General features: G+C 46.6%; 1 protein-coding gene across 3 annotated transcripts in view; it reads left to right on the top strand.

The window, feature by feature from the left end:
- Positions 1–21,234, top strand: part of LOC142311714 (piezo-type mechanosensitive ion channel component 2-like) — a 228,050-nt gene that overhangs the window by 57,445 nt on the left and 149,371 nt on the right. The gene's annotated exons all lie outside the window — the stretch shown is intronic.

Genomic DNA, 21,234 nt, shown 5'->3' with positions numbered 1-21,234 from the left:
AGTGACTGAAGTGAGCCATCACTCAGGTGATTTGCGGTCTCGGGAGGAGGACTCCAGCTGGCCGCGGGTATCCTGAGTGACGGCACTGCTGATCGCGCGGCTCACTTCAGTCATTCAGGGGATTTGCGGTCACCGGTGAGTCCTTCACCGGTGACCGCAAATCAGACCGCGGCACACAGACAAAGCCACGCGATGACAATAAAGTCGTGTGAAGCTCATTGAAGTTAATTCTGATCACACGGCTCTGTCTTGCAGCCAGCCATGCTCTATGGGGATGTAGGGATGTAGCAGAGCCCAGTGGGATGCATTCAAAACGCATTCAAAATGCATGCGTTTTGGATGCATTTTTTTTTTGTCAAATGCAGTGTTTACAGTTGTCACAACGCTGCAGTTTATTTGTCAAGCCAGAACGCAGCGTGCGCACATACCCTTAAGGCTTTTCTTGATAGCGGCTTAGGGGCAAATATACCGTAAGCTGAAGCAAATCTGTATCCTGTTTATTCCGCCATACCAGAACACATAGAGATGTTTCATCCTATTATTATTATTATTTATTTATTTATCCTATAGGTCTTTATCAAGGATACAATATATCACAGTGCACAGGTTTAAATAGTTATATAAGCTATCATTGTTCTACCAATCACATACAGTTATCTCCCCTCATTGGCTGATAGCCAATCATTTCCCTGACATCAGTAAACATTACACATGACAGATCATAAAAAAATGCTCCTATTGACCATCAAGAAAAATAACCATATTTCAAATGCACACGTTCAGGGAGCCGTCTCTACTGGCAACCCCACAAATTATAGAATGTCCATGTAATCTAACATAGGACTTAACATCCATCAACCAAGCAAAAACAATGCTATTACCTTGGCATGGTAATCACCTCTGAACTCGCCGTCCATATACTCCATAAAGATGTTAGGTTAGGCCAGCGATGTTACTGCAATTGGCTACAGTGTCTGTTATATAATCCAGAAGGCACGCCATGCAGTGCATCCACTTCCTTATCCATTAGTGGACCTGTCCTGTCATGGGATGCAGGTCCTTCAGTGTAGTTGATAGAGCGCAGGTCCTGCTAATCATTGTGCCTGTGCATAGATGACCCGGGACACACACCGTCCAATATAGTCCCAGTATTGCATAGTGTGATCTATATGTGCCATTTTCATTAAACTTCACCACCAAGTGGATTATTAAACAGAGACTGTAGCCGATTGGAGTAACATCGGTGGCCTATTGTATGCTTGATAAAGACCTGTTATTGGTCAAAACATGGCTATGCATTCTGGTATGGCGGAATAAACAGGCTATAGATTTGCTGTCTTTCTTTTTGCAAATATCCCTTTGCCAAGTGGACTCCTTGGCTTGTGACGTGCACCCCTGTTTTTTGAAAATACTGCCCATGTGATTCTGTGGATAGAGGTTTTATTTAGGTGCAGTGGACGTTCATTTATTGAACTTATCCAGCCCTGTCCAGATCTTTGCTATTCACTCATCACTTCTCTCCCAAGGGGTCTTTTAAGAATGTGTATCAGGTTGGAGCTCGGCATAGGGGTACTCCATGAATAGCGCATTACTTGCAGTGGCGTAGCTACTGCTTTTGCCGCCTGGGGCGGTCGTCAAATTTGCCGCCCCCCCCATCCCCGTTGGCCGTTGATAATCCAGAAATTTTCAAAAATTTTGAAAACCATCAAAATATTTATTTTTCATGGAACTACAATCAAAGATCTAATTGTAGACTGCTGCTATTAGTCCTAGACTTTCACCTTTTTACACACATGTAGGCCTATTATACACACACACAGCTCTGCTGCATACATACAGACACACACAGCTCTGCTGCATACATACAGACACACACAGCTCTGCTGCATACATACAGACACACACAGCTCTACTGCATTTATGCAGACACACACAGCTCTACTTCATACATACAGACAACTCTGCAGCATACATACAGACACACAACTCTGCTGCATACAGACACACAACTGCATACAGACAGACACACAACTCTGCAGCATACATACAGACACACACAGCTCTACTGCATTTATACAGACACACAGCTCTACTGCATACAGACACAAAACTCTGCAGCATACATACAGACACACACAACTCTGCAGCTGCTGCATACATATACAGTTAGGTCCAGAAATATTTGGACAGTGACACAATTTTCGCGAGTTGGGCTCTGCATGCCACCACATTGGATTTGAAATGAAACTTCTACAACAGAATTCAAGTGCAGATTGTAACGTTTAATTTGAAGGTTTGAACAAAAATATCTGATAGAAATTGTAGGAATTGTACACATTTCTTTACAAACACTCCACATTTTAGGAGGTCAAAAGTAATTGGACAAATAAACCAAACCCAAACAAAATATTTTTATTTTCAATAGTTTGTTGCGAATCCTTTGGAGGCAATCACTGCCTTAAGTCTGGAACCCATGGACATCACCAAACGCTGGGTTTCCTCCTTCTTAATGCTTTGCCAGGCCTTTACAGCCGCAGCCTTCAGGTCTTGTTTGTTTGTGGGTCTTTCCGTCTTAAGTCTGGATTTGAGCAAGTGAAATGCATGCTCAATTGGGTTAAGATCTGGTGATTGACTTGGCCATTGCAGAATGTTCCACTTTTTTGCACTCATGAACTCCTGGGTAGCTTTGGCTGTATGCTTGGGGTCATTGTCCATCTGTACTATGAAGCGCCGTCCGATCAACTTTGCGGCATTTGGCTGAATCTGGGCTGAAAGTATATCCCGGTACACTTCAGAATTCATCCGGCTACTCTTGTCTGCTGTTATGTCATCAATAAACACAAGTGACCCAGTGCCATTGAAAGCCATGCATGCCCATGCCATCACGTTGCCTCCACCATGTTTTACAGAGGATGTGGTGTGCCTTGGATCATGTGCCGTTCCCTTTCTTCTCCAAACTTTTTTCTTCCCATCATTCTGGTACAGGTTGATCTTTGTCTCATCTGTCCATAGAATACTTTTCCAGAACTGAGCTGGCTTCATGAGGTGTTTTTCAGCAAATTTAACTCTGGCCTGTCTATTTTTGGAATTGATGAATGGTTTGCATCTAGATGTGAACCCTTTGTATTTACTTTCATGGAGTCTTCTCTTTACTGTTGACTTAGAGACAGATACACCTACTTCACTGGGAGTGTTCTGGACTTCAGTTGATGTTGTGAATGGGTTCTTCTTCACCAAAGAAAGTATGCGGCGATCATCCACCACTGTTGTCATCCATGGACGCCCAGGCCTTTTTGAGTTCCCAAGCTCACCAGTCAATTCCTTTTTTCTCAGAATGTACCCAACTGTTGATTTTGCTACTCCAAGCATGTCTGCTATCTCTCTGATGGATTTTTTCTTTTTTTTCAGCCTCAGGATGTTCTGCTTCACCTCAATTGAGAGTTCCTTAGACCGCATGTTGTCTGGTCACAGCAACAGCTTCCAAATGCAAAACCACACACCTGTAATCAACCCCAGACCTTTTAACTACTTCATTGATTACAGGTTAATGAGGGAGACGCCTTCAGAGTTAATTGCAGCCCTCAGAGTCCCTTGTCCAATTACTTTTGGTCCCTTTAAAAAGAGGAGGCTATGCATTACAGAGCTATGATTCCTAAACCCTTTCTCCGATTTGGATGTGAAAACTCTCATATTGCAGCTGAGAGTGTGCACTTTCAGCCCATATTATATATATAATTGTATTTCTGAACATGTTTTTGTAAACAGCTAAAATAACAAAACTTGTGTCACTGTCCAAATATTTCTGGACCTAACTGTATATACATACATACAGGCACACACAACTCTGCAGCTGCTGCATACATGCATACATAGACACACACAACTATGTAGCTGCTGCATACATGCATACAGACACACAACTCTGTAGCTGCTGCATACATGCATACATACAGACACACACAACTATGTAGCTGTTGCATACATGCATACAGACACAACTCTGCTACATACAGACAGACACACACAGCTCTACTGCATACATACATACACACACAACTCTGCTGCACATATAGACACACACGCGGCTTTTGGGGGCCCGCACACGCGGCTGCTGCAGAGCTGAGGCTGCACCAAGCACAGGGCCGATGTACCAGAGCTGAGCCTGCACCGAGCACAGGGCAGATGTAGCAGAGCTGAGCCTGCACTGAGCACAGGGCAGATGTAGCAGAGCTGAGCCTGCACCAGACACAGGGCAGATGTAGCAGAGCTGAGCTTGCACCAGACACAGGGCAGATGTAGCAGAGCTGAGCCTGCACCAGACACAGGGCAGATGTAGCAGAGCTGAGCCTGCACCAGACACAGGGCAGATGTAGCAGAGCTGAGGCTGCACCAAGCACAGGGCAGATGTAGCAGAGCTGAGGCTGCACCAAGCACAGGGCAGATGTAGCAGAGCTGAGGCTGCACCAAGCACAGGGCAGATGTAGCAGAGCTGTGCCTGCACCGACACACGCGACTCCTGGGGGCCCGCACACGCAGTTCCTGAGGTGGGAAAAGCCCATGCAGCTCACTGGGAGCCATAAACCGGGTAGCTGGGAGGGAGTATACAGGTCGAGGGGGGGAGGGGGGTAGCACTTACCGCTCGGACAGTGATGAGAGGGGGCCCACACAGCGCCGGAGGGAAGTGCTGTGCTGGGGGTTGCTGTCTGGCACTTCTTCATCTCTGTGGGACAGAGCAGGATGCCGAGCGGTAGCTCCGCCCACAGATGAAGCTCAAAGCAGCAGGACACTGTGGTCTTCATGCCTTAAAGAGACGGAAGCCACAGGACTCCGGTCCCCGGAACTCGGCCCGGGGGCAGCAGAACTGAAGGCGAGTGGCCAAAATGCCGCCCCTCTGACACGTGCCGCCCGGGGCGGACCACCCCCTCCGCCCCCCCTTTGCTACGCCACTGATTACTTGAAATATACTCAAAGACCTTCCTTCACAGATTGTGTTAGGGCCGCTTTACACCCTACAACATCGCTAGCAATTGCTAGCGATGTCGAGCGCGATAGCACCCACCCCCGTCGTACGGCCGATATGTGGTGATCGCTGCCGTAGCGAACATTATCACTACGGCAGTGTCACATGCACATACCTGTTCAGCGACGTTGCTGTGACTGCCGAACAATCCCTCCCTCAAGGTGGAGGTGCGTTCGGCGTCACCGCAACGTCACCGCGACATCACCGCGACGTCACTAAGCGGCAAGCCAATAGAAGCGGAGGGGCGGAGATAAGCGGGACATAAAATCCCGCCCACCTCCTTCCTTCCTTATTGCCGGCGGACGCAGGTAAAGTGAGGTTCCTCGTTCCTGTGGTGTCACACATAGCGATGTGTGCTGCCGCAGGAACGACGAACAACATCGTACCTGCAGCATCAATGATAATTGGGAATGGACCCCCATGTCACCAATTAGCGATTTTGAACGTTTTTGCAACGATTCAAAATCGCTCATAGGTGTTACACGCAAAGACATTGCTAACGCGGCTGGATGTGCGTCACAAATTCCGTGACCCCAACGACATCGCTTTAGCGATGTCGTAGCGTGTAAAGCGGCTCTTTGGCTTCCCCTAACTTACATTGCATAACCCAGTCGCTGACTGGAAGACACAGGACACAACTAAATAGAGCTCTTTCTGTAACAAGCACTTTTAGGGACCTGTATCTCTGCGATAATCACAAGGATTTTGGAGCCTTGTGATGTTTTCTCTGAAAAGGGCTGCCAGGAGCTGCTGCCGCACAGACCTTATGACTGCACCATAAGGTTTATAAGGTTTAAGTCAGGGGTGTCAAACTCAGCTAAGTATATGGTCCGCATATAGAAAAAAAAAATTGGGGGGGGAAGCAGGAGCATTCTCTGCAGGACAAAGTGACATTTCTAGTGGTCACGTATTTTTTTCTACACACCTTTGGATCACTTTTTTAACATTTTTTGCTTGTTTATTATAACAAATGTGCACTTTTTTGTTTAGTTAAGTTTATAATCTTGGCCAACATCTTGTAGTAGTGTCCCCCATCCTTGTCCCCTGTAGTAATTTGCCCATGCTTGTCCCGTGTAGTAATGTGCCCATCCTTGTACCCTGTAGTAATCTTCTCATCCTTGTCCCCTGCAGTAATATGCCCATGCTTGTCCCGTGTAGTAATGTGCCCTTCCTTGTACCCTGTAGTAATGTTCTCATCCTTGTACCCTGTAGTAATGTGCCCATCCTTGTCCTCTGTAGTAATATTTCCATCCTTGTACCCTGTACTAATGTCTCTCATCCTTGTACCCTGTAGTAATTTGCCCATCCCTGTACCCTGTAGTAATTTGCCCACCTTTGTGCCCTATAGTAATGTTCCCCACCCTTGTGTCCTGTAGCAATGTACCCATCCTCATGCCCTGTAGTAATGTCCCCCATCCTTGTACCCTGTAGTAATGTGCCCTGTAGTAATGTCCTCATTCTGGTCCCCTATTATGCCGCTGTTCTTGTCACCTTTCCTCCGTTCCCTCAGTGTCCTCTTACCTGCATTTTGCGGCCCGCAGACCCCGTGACGATCACAGCCCTATGCGGTGGGCCGGCGCCGGCAGGGCTTAACTACAGTTGAATTATTTGCAGCGCAGAGGAGCTCTCTATACCAATGGCAGCCGCCGGCCAAGCAGAGGCAAACATGTGACATCACCTGTTATTGGAAAACATCATCCATGTGCATTCTTTTCTAAGAAGTTGTCTCAGGCCAACCGTACTTACGACATTGATAATAGGGAGTTACTCTCTATTAACTATGCATTTGAGCAGTGTTGACACTTTTTGGAGGGAGCTAACCATCCGGTTACTGTAATTACGGACTATAAAAATCTCCTGTATCTCTGGTCAGCATAACGTCCCACACCGAGACAAGCTCGGTGGTCTTTATTTTTTAATGGATTTAATTTTCTGGTTAATTACAGTTCAGGTTCTATAAATACGAAGGCCTGATGACCTGTCCAGGAGTTTTCCGGGGGGAAGATGGGGGGGTAACCTTGTGAGGAACTGGTACGCATCCTGAAAAATGGAGTAGTAGTGTTGGTGCTCAGTACAGAGGTGGAATCTAAGATTGCAGAAGCTCAGGATGAAGCACCATCAGGGGTCCCAGCTAACAAGTCCTTTGTCCCTCTGAATCTTAAGGTTCTGGGGGAACATCATGATTCGGTCCTGGCTGGTCACCCTGGCGTGAATGGAACTCTGGATCATGTATAACTTCGTTTCTGGTGGCCCAAAATCTGAAGAGATGTGGTGTCCTATATGTCAACTTGTGCTACATGTGCATGTTCTAAAGCATCGTCAGATTGTTTGCTATCATTGAGTGTTCCCAACAAACTTTGGACAGATATGTCCATATATTTTATTACAGATCTTCCGCCCTCTGCTGGTAATACTGTTATTAATTATTATTATTATTATTATTATTATTATTATTATTATTATTATTATTATTAATAATAATAATACTGCACAGGTATTTGTTTGTGAAATTTTCAGACTCCAGTCCGACATTGTATTTAATAGAGGTTCTCAATTTATTGTCAATTTTTGGAGGACATTCTACTCTTGCTTAGGGATTAAATTGTCTCACTCATTGGCATTCCATCCACAGTCTTATGGACAAAAAAAGCACATGAAACAGAATGAGGGCAGTATTTGCGCTGTTTGGAGTAGGTTAATTAGGAGGACCAGTACTGGTTCCCTCCTCTGGCTGAATTTCCAATCAATAATCGCCATCATGAGTCCTCTATTGTGTCGCTTTTCTTTTCTGTTTGTCACCATCCCCAGTTCTGTACTTTTCTGAAAGGGCACTCATCCAGGGTACCCAGAAAGGGGCAATTGGACTCTGCATTGTTTTCTATATGGGAAAAGGTTCTGCAGCACTGACTTAGCATGGGCTCTGGGTATAAACTTGTGGCTGACTGTGGACGTGTGTCAGGTCCGGACCTGTGTGTGGGTGATCTAGTGTGGTTATTATACAAAAAATATTAAACTTAAGGTACCCTCACTTAAGTTAGGTCCTCATTCCATTGGTCGATTCAGAATTACAGCTGTCAACAACCTGTTGGCTTTAGGTCTTGCCTTACCTTCATCATGATATGGTTGGCACATTTTTCATATGCTTTTTTTTATCTAGCTTTAGAATAAGATGAAATTCTAGACAAGTATATTCTGAGATTCTTGAATATGTAGGACTACATAGCAACAAGTTTCTAGTCCTCCAGTGATATCTAGCCCCCCATGCTCCATGTATAATGCAGCCCCCCATGCTCCATTTATAATGCAGCCCTCCCATGCTCCATGCAGCCCCCCCCTGGCATCTGGCCACCAACCACCGTGTATGCACTGATTTAAAAAAAAACAAAACAAAAAAAAAACAAGTTCTTACCTCTCTCCTCGTTCCCCCGCTGCTCTGTCCTCACTAGAGATGAGCGAACCGGTCCCGGTTCGGCTCGAGGTCGGTTCGCCGAACGGAGGCCCCGTTCGAGTTCGGTTCGTCGAACGTTCGACGAACCGAACTCGAACCGCATAGGAAACAATGGCAGGCATTCACAAACACATAAAAACACCTAGAAAACACCCTCAAAGGTGTCCAAAAGGTGACAAACAACTCACAACACAACACAAACACACGGGAAAGTGACAAGGACATATACTCATGCGAAAACAAAAGAGCAGGACAAGGAAAAAGAGGAGACACAGATATAGGCATGGCACGCCCTTCTAAAATCATGTAAAACACCGCAAGGTGACTCCAAGCGGAGTCTCCCTTTTTTCCAAAAATTGGGCCCCACACACACCCACCCCTTCAGTGGCAGCAGTTGTGCCCCAGTTGTACACTTCACAGCTAGATTTGCATCAAGCACATTCAAAAATACGCCATAATTAACCGTCCCCAGGATGACACCGGGGTAGGTAGCAAAGTCTTTCCTGATCCCAGCTCTGTTCATCTTGGCTCCTTTTAAAAAACACAGCAAGCAAGGGTTACTCCAAGCGGAGTCTCCCTTTTTTCCAAAAATTGGGCCCCACACACACCCACCCCTTCAGTGGCAGCACTTGTGCCCCAGTTGTACACTTCACAGCTAGATTTGCATCAAGCACATTCAAAAATACGCCATAATTAACCGTCCCCAGGATGACACCGGGGTAGGTAGCAAAGTCTTTCCTGATCCCAGCTCTGTTCATCTTGGCTCCTTTTTAAAAACACTGTAAGCAAGGGTTACTGCAAGCGGAGTCTCCCTTTTTTCCAAAAATTGGGCCCACACACACCCACCCCTTCAGTGGCAGCAGTTGTGCCCCAGTTGTACACTTCACAGCTAGATTTGCATCAAGCACATTCAAAAATACGCCATAATTAACCGTCCCCAGGATGACACCGGGGTAGGTAGCAAAGTCTTTCCTGATCCCAGCTCTGTTCATCTTGGCTCCTTTTTAAAAACACTGTAAGCAAGGGTTACTCCAAGCGGAGTCTCCCTTTTTTCCAAAAATTGGGCCCCACACACACCCACCCCTTCAGTGGCAGCAGTTGTGCCCCAGTTGTACACTTCACAGCTAGATTTGCATCAAGCACATTCAAAAATACGCCATAATTAACCGTCCCCAGGATGACACCGGGGTAGGTAGCAAAGTCTTTCCTGATCCCAGCTCTGTTCATCTTGGCTCCTTTTAAAAAACACAGCAAGCAAGGGTTACTCCAAGCGGAGTCTCCCTTTTTTCCAAAAATTGGGCCCCACACACACCCACCCCTTCAGTGGCAGCAGTTGTGCCCCAGTTGTACACTTCACAGCTAGATTTGCATCAAGCACATTCAAAAATACGCCATAATTAACCGTCCCCAGGATGACACCGGGGTAGGTAGCAAAATCTTTCCTGATCCCAGCTCTGTTCATCTTGGCTCCTTTTAAAAAACACAGCAAGCGAGGGTTACTCCAAGCGGAGTCTCCCTTTTTTCCAAAAATTGGGCCCCATATACACCCACCCCTTCAGTGGCAGCACTTGTGCCCCAGTTGTACACTTCACAGCTAGATTTGCATCAAGCACATTCAAAAATACGCCATAATTAACCGTCCCCAGGATGACACCAGGGTAGGTAGCAAAGTCTTTCCTGATCCCAGCTCTGTTCATCTTGGCTCCTTTTTAAAAACACTGTAAGCAAGGGTTACTCCAAGCGGAGTCTCCCTTTTTTCCAAACATTGGGCCCACACACACCCACCCCTTCAGTGGCAGCAGTTGTGCCCCAGTTGTACACTTCACAGCTAGATTTGCATCAAGCACATTCAAAAATACGCCATTCTTAACCGTCCCCAGGATGACACCGGGGTAGGTAGCAAAGTCTTTCCTGATCCCAGCTCTGTTCATCTTGGCTCCTTTTTAAAAACACTGTAAGCAAGGGTTACTCCAAGCGGAGTCTCCCTTTTTTCCAAAAATTGGGCCCCACACACACCCACCCCTTCAGTGGCAGCAGTTGTGCCCCAGTTGTACACTTCACAGCTAGATTTGCATCAAGCACATTCAAAAATACGCCATAATTAACCGTCCCCAGGATGACACCGGGGTAGGTAGCAAAGTCTTTCCTGATCCCAGCTCTGTTCATCTTGGCTCCTTTTAAAAAACACAGCAAGCAAGGGTTACTCCAAGCGGAGTCTCCCTTTTTTTCCAAAAATTGGGCCCCACACACACCCACCCCTTCGGTGGCAGCACTTGTGCCCCAGTTGTACACTTCACAGCTAGATTTGCATCAAGCACATTCAAAAATACGCCATAATTAACCGTCCCCAGGATGACACCGGGGTAGGTAGCAAAGTCTTTCCTGATCCCAGCTCTGTTCATCTTGGCTCCTTTTAAAAAACACAGCAAGCAAGGGTTACTCCAAGCGGAGTCTACCTTTTTTCCAAAAATTGGGCCCCACACACACCCACCCCTTCAGTGGCAGCACTTGTGCCCCAGTTGTACACTTCACAGCTAGATTTGCATCAAGCACATTCAAAAATACGCCATAATTAACCGTCCCCAGGATGACACCGGGGTAGGTAGCAAAGTCTTTCCTGATACCAGCTCTGTTCATCTTGGCTCCTTTTAAAAAACACAGCAAGCAAGGGTTACTCCAAGCGGAGTCTCCCTTTTTTCCAAAAATTGGGCCCCACACACACCCACCCCTTCAGTGGCAGCACTTGTGCCCTAGTTGCAAACAGGATGTTTTGATTTGCATCAAGCACATTCCAAATCCACAAGCATTTACTCTCCCCAGGATGACACAGGGGTAGTAAATTCCTTCTGGATCCATGACTTGTTCATTTGGATGAACGTCAGTCTGTCCACATTGTCACTGGACAGACGCGTGCGCTTATCTGTCAGCACACACCCAGCAGCACTGAAGACACGTTCAGAGACAACGCTGGCAGCTGGACACGACAAAATCTCCAAGGCGTAACTGGATAGCTCTGGCCATTTTTCTAGATTTGAAGCCCAAAATGAGCAAGGCTCCATTTGCAAAGTCATGGCATCGATGTTCATTTGGAGATACTCCTGTATCATCCTCTCCAGCCGTTGACTATGTGTCAGACTTGTTGTCTCTGGTGGCCTTGCAAAGGAGGGTCTAAAAAAATTATGAAAAGATTCCATAAAATTGCTGTTACCAGCACCAGATACGGTCCTACTGGTACGGGTAGACTGTTGAAGATGACGAGACCGTCCCATGTTTGGCAAGTTACAACTGGGAGAATCACTCCCTGCACCTGCACGGTTGTTTGGTGGAAAAGCCGAGCTAAGATCGAGTAACAGCTTCTGCTGATACTCCTGCATACGTGCGTCCCTTTCTATGGCTGGAATTATGTCACAAAATTTGGACTTGTACCGGGGATCTAATAGTGTGGCAATCCAGTAGTCATCATCACTTCTAATTTTGACAATACGAGGGTCATGTTGGAGGTAGTGCAACAAGAAGGCACTCATGTGTCTTGCGCAGCCATGCGGACCAAGTCCACGCTGTGTTTGTGGCATAGAGGTGCTAACCGTTCTTTCTTCCTCTGACATTTCCCCCCAACCTCTTTCAACAGAAATTTGACCAAGGTCTCCCTCATCCGCTGAGTCTTCCATGTCCATGGACAGTTCGTCCTCCATTTCTTCATGTTGTCCTGCACCTTCCTCAACATTTAGCCTGCTACCATGCGCCCTTGTTGATCCCTGTCCCCCATGGTCCCATGCCTGCCGCGTTGGTGATGATGAACGTCTGGACCTTGGTAATGTTGTTGTCCCTTGCGCATATGAATCCTCCTGTAGTTCCTCCCCTTCCTGTTGTCCCACCCCCTGACTCCGAATAGTGTTTAGCGTGTGCTCCAGCATGTAAATGACTGGAATTGTCATGCTGATAATGGCATTGTCAGCGCTAAACATATTCGTCGCCATGTCGAAACTGTGCAGAAGGGTGCATAGGTCCTTGATCTGAGACCACTCCATCAGGGTGATCTGCCCCACCTCTGCATCTCATTGGCCCAGGCTATACGTCATGACGTATTGCACCAGGGCTCGGCGGTGCTGCCACAGTCGCTGTAACATGTGGAGAGTTGAATTCCAGCGTGTCGCCACATCGCATTTCAGGCGATGAACCGGCAGGCCGAAAGACTTCTGGAGCGATGCAAGTCGCTCAGCTGCGGCGCTTGAACGGCGGAAGTGAGCAGACAGTTTTCGTGCCCTGTTCAGAAGGCCATCTAGGCCGGGATAGTGTGTTAAAAATTGCTGGACAACAAGGTTCAACACGTGAGCCATACAAGGCACGTGTGTCACCTTGCCCAGGCGAAGGGCCGCACCCAGGTTTGCAGCATTGTCGCACACGGCCTTACCAGGCTGCAGGTTGAGCGGAGACAACCATTTATTAAACTCGGACCGCAGAGCTGACCACAACTCCTCAGCTGTGTGACTCTTATTCCCAAGACATGTCAAGCTAAAGACCGCCTGATGCCATTGCGCTCTGCTGCCAGCATAGTAATGAGGCGTGCGTGATTCCTTCTGCGCAGTGAGAACGCTGGTGGCCTGACCAGGCAGGCTTGGGGTGGAGGTGGAGGACCCAGATGAGGTGGAGGAGGCAGAAGCAGTGGCGGAACTTGGACAGACAGAGGATTGACACACAAGTCGTGGGGACGGCAAGACTTGTGCAGCAGACCCTTCAACATCTATCACCATAGTTATCCAGTGCCCAGTCAGCGACATGTAACGTCCCTGTCCATGCTTACTGGTCCAAGTATCGGTGGTGAAATGCACCCGTTCACACACAGAGTTTCTCAAGGAAGCGGTGATGTTGTGTGCGACATGCTGGTGTAGCGCCGGCACACCTTTCTTAGAGAAGTAGTGGCGACTATTTATCTGGAACTGGGGCACAGCGACAGACATAAGGTCTCTAAAATCCTGTGTGTCCACTAGGCGGAAAGGCAGCATTTCGGTAGCCAAGAGCTTACAGAGGGATAGAGTCAACCTCTTAGCTTTGTCATGGGTCGGAGGAAGTGGCCTTTTATTTGACCACATCTGAGGGACAGAGATCTGGCTGCTGTGTGTAGACGGTGTTGAGTAGGGTGTCTCTGGAAAAATGCAGGTTTGTGAGGAAAGTGCAGGCGGAGACATGATGTTGCCTTCATCCAACGTTGGTGCTATCGATGTCTGAGAGAGCTGTACACACTCACTTGTTTCCCCTTCCAAACCAACTGACGACCTACCAAGCAAAGTGCCTGTTGCGGTTACAGTGGTGGAAGTTGTGCGTGGAAAAACAGGTGTGACAGCTGTCCCCACAGTCCTAGAAGATGAAGAGCGCGCGGATGCACTGGAAGGGGCAGGCGGTGGATGGTTCGCTCCGCTAGGCCGCATTGCAGCAAGGTGAGCTTCCCACCGGGACATATGATATTTATTCATGTGACGATTCATGGAAGAAGTTGTCAAACTGCTGAGGTTTTGACCTCTACTAATAGAACCATGACAAATTTTACAGATCACATAATTTGGGCGATCTTTTGCTATGTCAAAAAAGGACCAGGCTAGGCAAGGCTTAGAGGGCATGCGACCTGTTGATCCACCCCGACTAGTGCTCAGAGGCAGAGTGGTGGCTGAGGATGCAGTTGTAGACGTGCTACCAGTACTCCGACTCTCTCCAGGAAGGCGCAAGGTAACTTCGTCATCAGTTGCATCCTCCTCCACCACCCCTGTTGACCTCCTCGAGTGCCTGACTGTGGGTTGACAGTAGGTGGGATCTAGAATTTCATCATCAATTGTTGTGTTTGCACTCCCCTCCCCCTCAGACCGAGCCTCTTCTTGCCCTGACCGAATATTTAAGTTGTCATCCCAATCGGGTATCTGCGTCTCATCTTCATCAGTATGTTCCTCATTGTCTATAACCACAGGTGTTACAGTTTGTGACAAAGGGTCAACATTATGCTCAGAAACTTGGTCCTCACGGCCTGAATCAGAGTCACAAAGGTTCTGGGCATCACTGCAGACCATTTCATGTTCTGTACTCACTGTAGCTTGGGAGCAGACCTCTGATTCCCAGGCTATAGTGTGACTGAACAGCTCTGCAGACTCAGCCATCTCAGTTCCACCATACTGTGCAGGGCTGATGGAGACTTCAGAGCTGGGAGAAAGCAAGTTTGATTGGGATGACAACTCAGAGGACTGCTGTTTTTTGGATGCGGTACTTGAAGTGGCTGAGAGGGCACTTGTTGGACCACTTGAGATCCATTCAAGCATTTTCCTTTTTTGGCCATCATCTACCTTTGTTCCTGTTGTTCGTGTCCGTAAAAAAGGGAGCACATCGGATTGTCCACGGTAAGTAGTAGACATCTTACTTTTGCTGGTAGATGGTCTATCTTCAGCAGATGATAATGGAGCTTTGCCACCTTCCCCACGGACAAAACCTTTTTTTCCTTTTCCACCACGCCTCTTCCCCTTTCCACCAGCATCTGTCATTTTGCCACTCATGTTGATTGCGACAAGATTGTGCACTGAAAATGTGGTAGTAAAAATTGAGAGGTGGTGTAGATTGCAGCGGTGGTCTAGCTTTATTAACAGCAGAATAATAAAGAATAAATATCCCTGACAATGCAACTACGGCCCTTAAACTGGCAGCATAAATTGCTAGTATAATGGATTAGTAACTATGAGTTGGAGTGTGCAATGCAGGCAGACGTGCTGCAAATGTCTTTGCACTAGTGTGACTAGACAAAAGTCCAATAGCCACGTTTAGGATGCCACTAGGTACACTGAGTGTTTGCTAGTATAATGGCTTAGTTATAATGAGTTGGAGTGTGCAATGCAGGCAGACGTGCTGCAAATATCTTTGCACTAGTGTGACTAGACAAAAGTCCAATAGCCACGTTTAGGATGCCACTAGGTACACTGAGTGTTTGCTAGTATAATGGCTTAGTTATAATGAGTTGGAGTGTGCAATGCAGACAGACGTGCTGCAAATGTCTTTGCACTAGTGTGACTAGACAAAAGTCCAATAGCCACGTTTAGGATGCCACTAGGTACACTGAGTGTTTGCTAGTATAATGGCTTAGTTATAATGAGTTGGAGTGTGCAATGCAGACAGACGTGCTGCAAATGTCTTTGCACTAGTCTGACTAGACAAAAGTCCAATAGCCACGTTTAGGATGCCATTAGGTACACTGAGTGTTTGCTAGTATAATGGCTTAGTTATAATGAGTTGGAGTGTGCAATGCAGACAGACGTGCTGCAAATGTCTTTGCACTAGTGGGACTAGACAAAAGTCCAATAGCCACGTTTAGGATGCCACTAGGTACACTGAGTGTTTGTTAGTATAATGGCTTAGTTATAATGAGTTGGAGTGTGCAGAGGACAGGAGGGTACAGTGCCAGGATTGTGGGGCTCTGGGTAGAGGAATGGAAGCCTGCCTTTCTATTCCCTCCTAATGGGGAAATGCAGCGACGAAATCCCTGACCTTAGCTACACAGTTGCTGTCTCTGTTTTCAGGACCTGTCACCTATGGCTCTGACCCTGCCGGTACGAGCCCTTAAAAGGACTTATAGAAAGTGCTATCCCTAAGCTGTCCAGCGCTGTGTATGGAGCGCATACAGCAGTATCGGCGATAGGACAAAGGACGGAGCTGCGCCTATGATGTCTGACACCAAGGACGCAGAAGGCAGATAATGGCGTGCTGGAGGAAAATGTCCGGTTTTATAATGCAGGGACATGTGACATGGACATCCTATCACACATGCCGTTGCTTCTCTGGCTAAAAGTCCACTTAGCTGTGTGTGTGTCTGGGATTGGCTGACATGCTGGCCCGCCCCACAAGACGCGCGCGCTTAGGGAAGGAAGACAAGGGAAAAAAAAAAAAAAATGGCGATCGCCATTATACAAACAGCAGTGATCTGAAGGCGCTGTTCACGCACACTATACACTGAAATTTCATAATAGTGTGAGTCACAGAGTGACTTACACTATTACAGCGGAAAGCCAGCTAGGAATTAGCTGTTTTTTTTGCTGCTAGAACCATTATCGAACGTTTCTAGAACTATCGAGCTTTTGCAAAAAGCTCGAGTTCTAGTTCGATCTAGAACAGGCCCCAAAATCACTCGAGCCTAGAACTGCAGAACCTCGAACCTAGAACCGCGCTCAACTCTAGTCATCACCTCTCCTCCGTTCCCCTGCTGCTCCTGTCAACTTCCTCCCGTCCAACGCTCTGTGCTCTCAGCACAGCAGTTGCCCAGGAGTGATGTCACCGCGCAGGCACAGGGGGAGAATGATGAAGCGTGGAGCTACACTGGCCGCTCCACACTTCATTGTTGCTGTGCGCGATGACGGGGGGAGGGGTGCCCGCTGCTGCCACAGCTGACACCATGCAGGAGGGCCCTGTGTCAGCGTTGGTGGTGGCATTGCGGGTCATATAGTGGCCGCGTGGTCTGCACCAGAACAGCGCAGCTCCTCTCTCACAGAAAGGAGCTGCCTGCTGATCTGCAGAGCGGGCCCCTAAGCTGCCGGGCCCAGTCGCAGTCGCGACCTCTGTGTTCGCTGTACATACCTCCTACTGACCATAAGTGGTCAGTAGGAGGTATGCAAGGGCCAATCAGGCCAGTCTGTCAGCCAGGATAAAGGCACCCTAGGACTATTTTCTACTGTACATAGCAGAGACACATATATAAGATTATCTCAGCACAGGAAAAACAATGTAAACACATTCAATTGTACAAATTACTATTAGTCCATATATGGATTAAAATGATTAAAATGAATTTTTTTCTTGGGTAAACACCTTTAAGGCTATGTTCACACAGTGCATTTTTTCTAAACACAAAGATGCAGCATTTTTGGCCCCAAAAAATGCATAAAATTGCACCTACTGCTAAAAAGGCATCAAAAAACGTATGTGTTTTTCATGCGTTTTTGTCGTATTTTTCCCAATGCGTTTTGAAGTCAAATCTATTGACTAGAAGGGCTTAAAAACGCTGGAAAATGCAAAAAGAATTGATATGCTGCATCTTCAAAACACGGTCAAGATGCAGCCAAAAAAAGATGCCCAGTGTAGACAGCAAAATAGAAATCTCATAGACTTTGCTGGGGGAAGGAAATGCACGCATTTAGGTGCATCTTTATGACCTCAGAAACGCACCAAAAACGCAATAAAAGATGCCCTGTGTGAACACAGCCTTACTCCTCTCACCATGGGTTGTCCCCAATTAACACTGTTATCAGACTATGCATTCCAGACCAAAAAATAGATAATACAACATATAAACCATGACAATGCATTATATCACTAATAAAGATCTTCAAGGTGAATGTCGTCAGCTCCTTTACATAACTTATTATAATCACATACTTTTAATATTTATATCATTATTATTATTGCATTTTTGGGTGTAGTTTTCACTATTGCAACCACACTCCTTTATCCATACATCTAATTTTTTCTGATTTAATATTTTATGGTGCCATGTGGGATTTACACTGCATTAATGGATTCTCAATAGGGTGTGTTTTTGTTTTTTTTTCTTTTAAATTTAATAAAGTTTGTATATTTTAATCTATTATAGTATGGTCATTTATGGTATATTGGATGTATGGCTTTGGAGTAATTTGTAGTAAATTCAATGTAAGGTTACACTGAGATATAACCTTCCTGCCTCGAAAAAGTAAGTAATGTAACTTAAAGGGAACCTTTCAGGTCCAATATGCACCCAGAACCACGAGCAGTTATGGATGCATATTGCTAATCCCTACCTAACTGTCCCTGTATACACTAGCATAGATAAAGAGATCTGTAGAAAAAGTATTTCTAAAGCTCCTTTATGATATGCTAATGAGCGCAGGGACTAGTCCCAAAGGCATTAAATCCCCTGACTAGTCTGCCATCTTAGCATGTTAGTAAGCTCACAGAGACCCACAGGGGCGTACTAACATGATATTTAATGCAGCGTCACCAGCGGTGCCATGCGTACCTGTGTTTGCTGTGATCGCGCTTTTGAATGCTGGGCACTTCCGGTCATGCGCAGTATGAAGCTGGGTGTACACATCCTGGCTTCAGAGAGGTCTACTGCTCATGACTGAAAAGGGGGCTTTACACGCTATGATATCGTTAATGTTTTATCGTCGGGGTCACGTTGTTAGTGACGCACATCCGGCGTCATTAACGATATCGCAGCGTGTGAAACTGACCAGCGACCTTAAGCGACCTCAAAAATGGTGAAAATCGTTCACCATGGAGAGGTCGTCCCAAACTCAAAAATCGGTAAGGGTTGTTTATCCATGTTGTTCATCGCTCATGCGGCAGCACACATCGCTATGTGTGACACCGTAGGAGCGAGGAACGTCTTCTTACCTGCCGCCGGCCCCAATGCGGAAGGAATGAGGTGGGCGGGATGTTACGTCCTGCTCATCTCCGCCCCTCCGCTTTGATTGGCTGGCCGCTTAGTGACGTTGCGGTGACGTCGCTGTGATGCCGAACGTCCCTCACCCTTGAAGGAGGGATTGTTCGGCAGTCACAGCGCCGCCGCCGACCAGGTAAGTACGTGTAACGCTGCCGTAGCGATAATGTTCGCTGTGGCAGCAATCACAAACAATCACATGCGCGACGGGGGCGGGTACTTACACCCTCGATATCGCTAGAAATTGCTAGCGATATCGCTACCGTGTAAAGCCCCCTTAAGTGTCTGGACATTCAGAAGAGCGTTGACAGGGAACACAGGTATGCGCGTCACCACTGGTGGGCGTACTAACATGCTAAGAGGGCGGCTAGTCGGGAGATCTAATATCCTTGGGACTAGTCCCTGCACTCATTAGCATAAGATAAAAGATCTTTAGAAATACCTTTTCTACAGATCTCTTTATCTATGCTACTAGATACAGGGACAGTTAGGCAGGGATTAGCAATTTGCACCCAGAACTGCTCTTGGTTCTGGGTGCATATTGCACCTGACAGGTTCCCTTTAAGAATATCCAAACTACACTTAAACCTGCAGAATTTAATTATGACATAGATTCGATTATATGTGTAAATCATGCTGCAGAAATATTGACCCATATGGACAGGATAGTCTGTCCTAGTTGCTACAAATCAGATGGAGACCCTGATATGGTCTGCACAGCCCATTCTACCTCGACTCAAAGATATTCTATTGGATTAAGATACTGTATGTGGACTGTGAAGACCAAGGAAGCAGGTAAAACTCGCTGTCACATTCCTGGAAACAATGCTTCACTCATGAGTCATGTGACATTTTCAAGCCGAAAGTGTCCTTCAGGCAAAGGGTAAACATCTGCTATGAACCTCAATGGCCATAAAGCTTAGAGGTACTTCTCACATAGCGAGATCGCTAGTGAGATCGCTGCTGAGTGACAGGTTTTGTGACGTACCAGTGACCTCATTAGCTATCTTGCTGTGTATGACACTAAGCAGCGACCTGGACCCTGCTGTGAAATTGCTGATCGCTACACACAGTGCTGGTTCATTTTTTGCTCGTTGCTCTCCCGCTGTGAAGCACACATCACTGTGTTTGACAGTGAGAGAGCAACGATCTGAATGTGCAGGGAGCAGGGAGCCGGGTCTGGAAGCTGCGGACGCTGGTAACCAAGGTACACATAGGGTAACTAAGCGAAGCGCTTTGCTTGGTTACCCGATATTTACCTTGGTTACCAGCGTACACCGCTCTCAGGCTGCCAGTGCTGGCTCCCTGCACATGTAGCCAGAGTACACATCGGATAACTAAGAGAAGCACTTTGCTTAGAAACCCGATGTGTACCCTGGCTATGAGTGCAGGGAGCCAGTGCTAAGCTGTGTGCGCTGGTAACCAGGGTAAATATTGGGTAACCAAGCAAAGGATTTTGCTTAGTTACCCGATATTTACCTTGGTTACCAAGCGCAGCATCGTTTCCACGACTCACTGCTGGCTGGTGGCTGGTCACTGGTCGCTAGTGATATCTGCCTGATTGACAGCTCACCAGCGACCATGTAGCGACGCACCAGCGATCCTGACCAGGTCATATCGTGGTCGGAATCGCTGGTACATCGTTTAGTGAGACGGTACCGTTAGGCAAATCCTACTGTCCAAGTATCCATTTGCTGGTATCAACAGACCCCGGGAGTGCCTAGAAAACATTCCTCACACTATTGCTTCACCTTCACCATCCTCAACTCTGACACCTGGCATCGATTTGTGCTGCTTGGACCAAATTCTGACCCTACAATTGAGTCTGGATTTAGCTGACCAGGCAATGCTTTTCCAATGCCGTTGAACTCAATGATTGATTGCAGAATCACATGTACTGCAGTGGTGACGTCATCACTGCAGCCTGTAAACAGTTAACTGTTTTATTGTTCTCAATGCATTTCACTATATAATGAATAAAGGTTTGCAACTGAAATACGGTATTTCATTTATTGAGATCTAGGGTGTAGTATTTTAGTGTTCCCTTTATTTTTTTTTGAGCAGTGTAGTTTAGATAGGTGAAATGTGGTGATGGATTCCCTTTAACAAATACAATATATAACCTTCTAAGTTATATATTGCCATAACCGTTCTGACCTAGAGAAATATATTGCTGAGTAATTTTTCCCACACAATGAACACTGTCAAAACAAAACCCCCCAAAAATGGTGGATTAGTATTTTTTCACCATTTCACTCTACTTGGAACTTTTTCACATTTTTCACATTTTCTATGGTAAAATTATTTGTGTCATTCAAAACTGTA

Source organism: Anomaloglossus baeobatrachus, chromosome 5 (genome assembly GCF_048569485.1).
Source record: "Anomaloglossus baeobatrachus isolate aAnoBae1 chromosome 5, aAnoBae1.hap1, whole genome shotgun sequence".
Lineage (NCBI taxonomy): Eukaryota > Metazoa > Chordata > Amphibia > Anura > Aromobatidae > Anomaloglossus > Anomaloglossus baeobatrachus.
The sequence above is the reverse complement of the archived record's forward strand: the minus strand, read 5'-3'. Positions and strand labels throughout refer to the sequence as shown.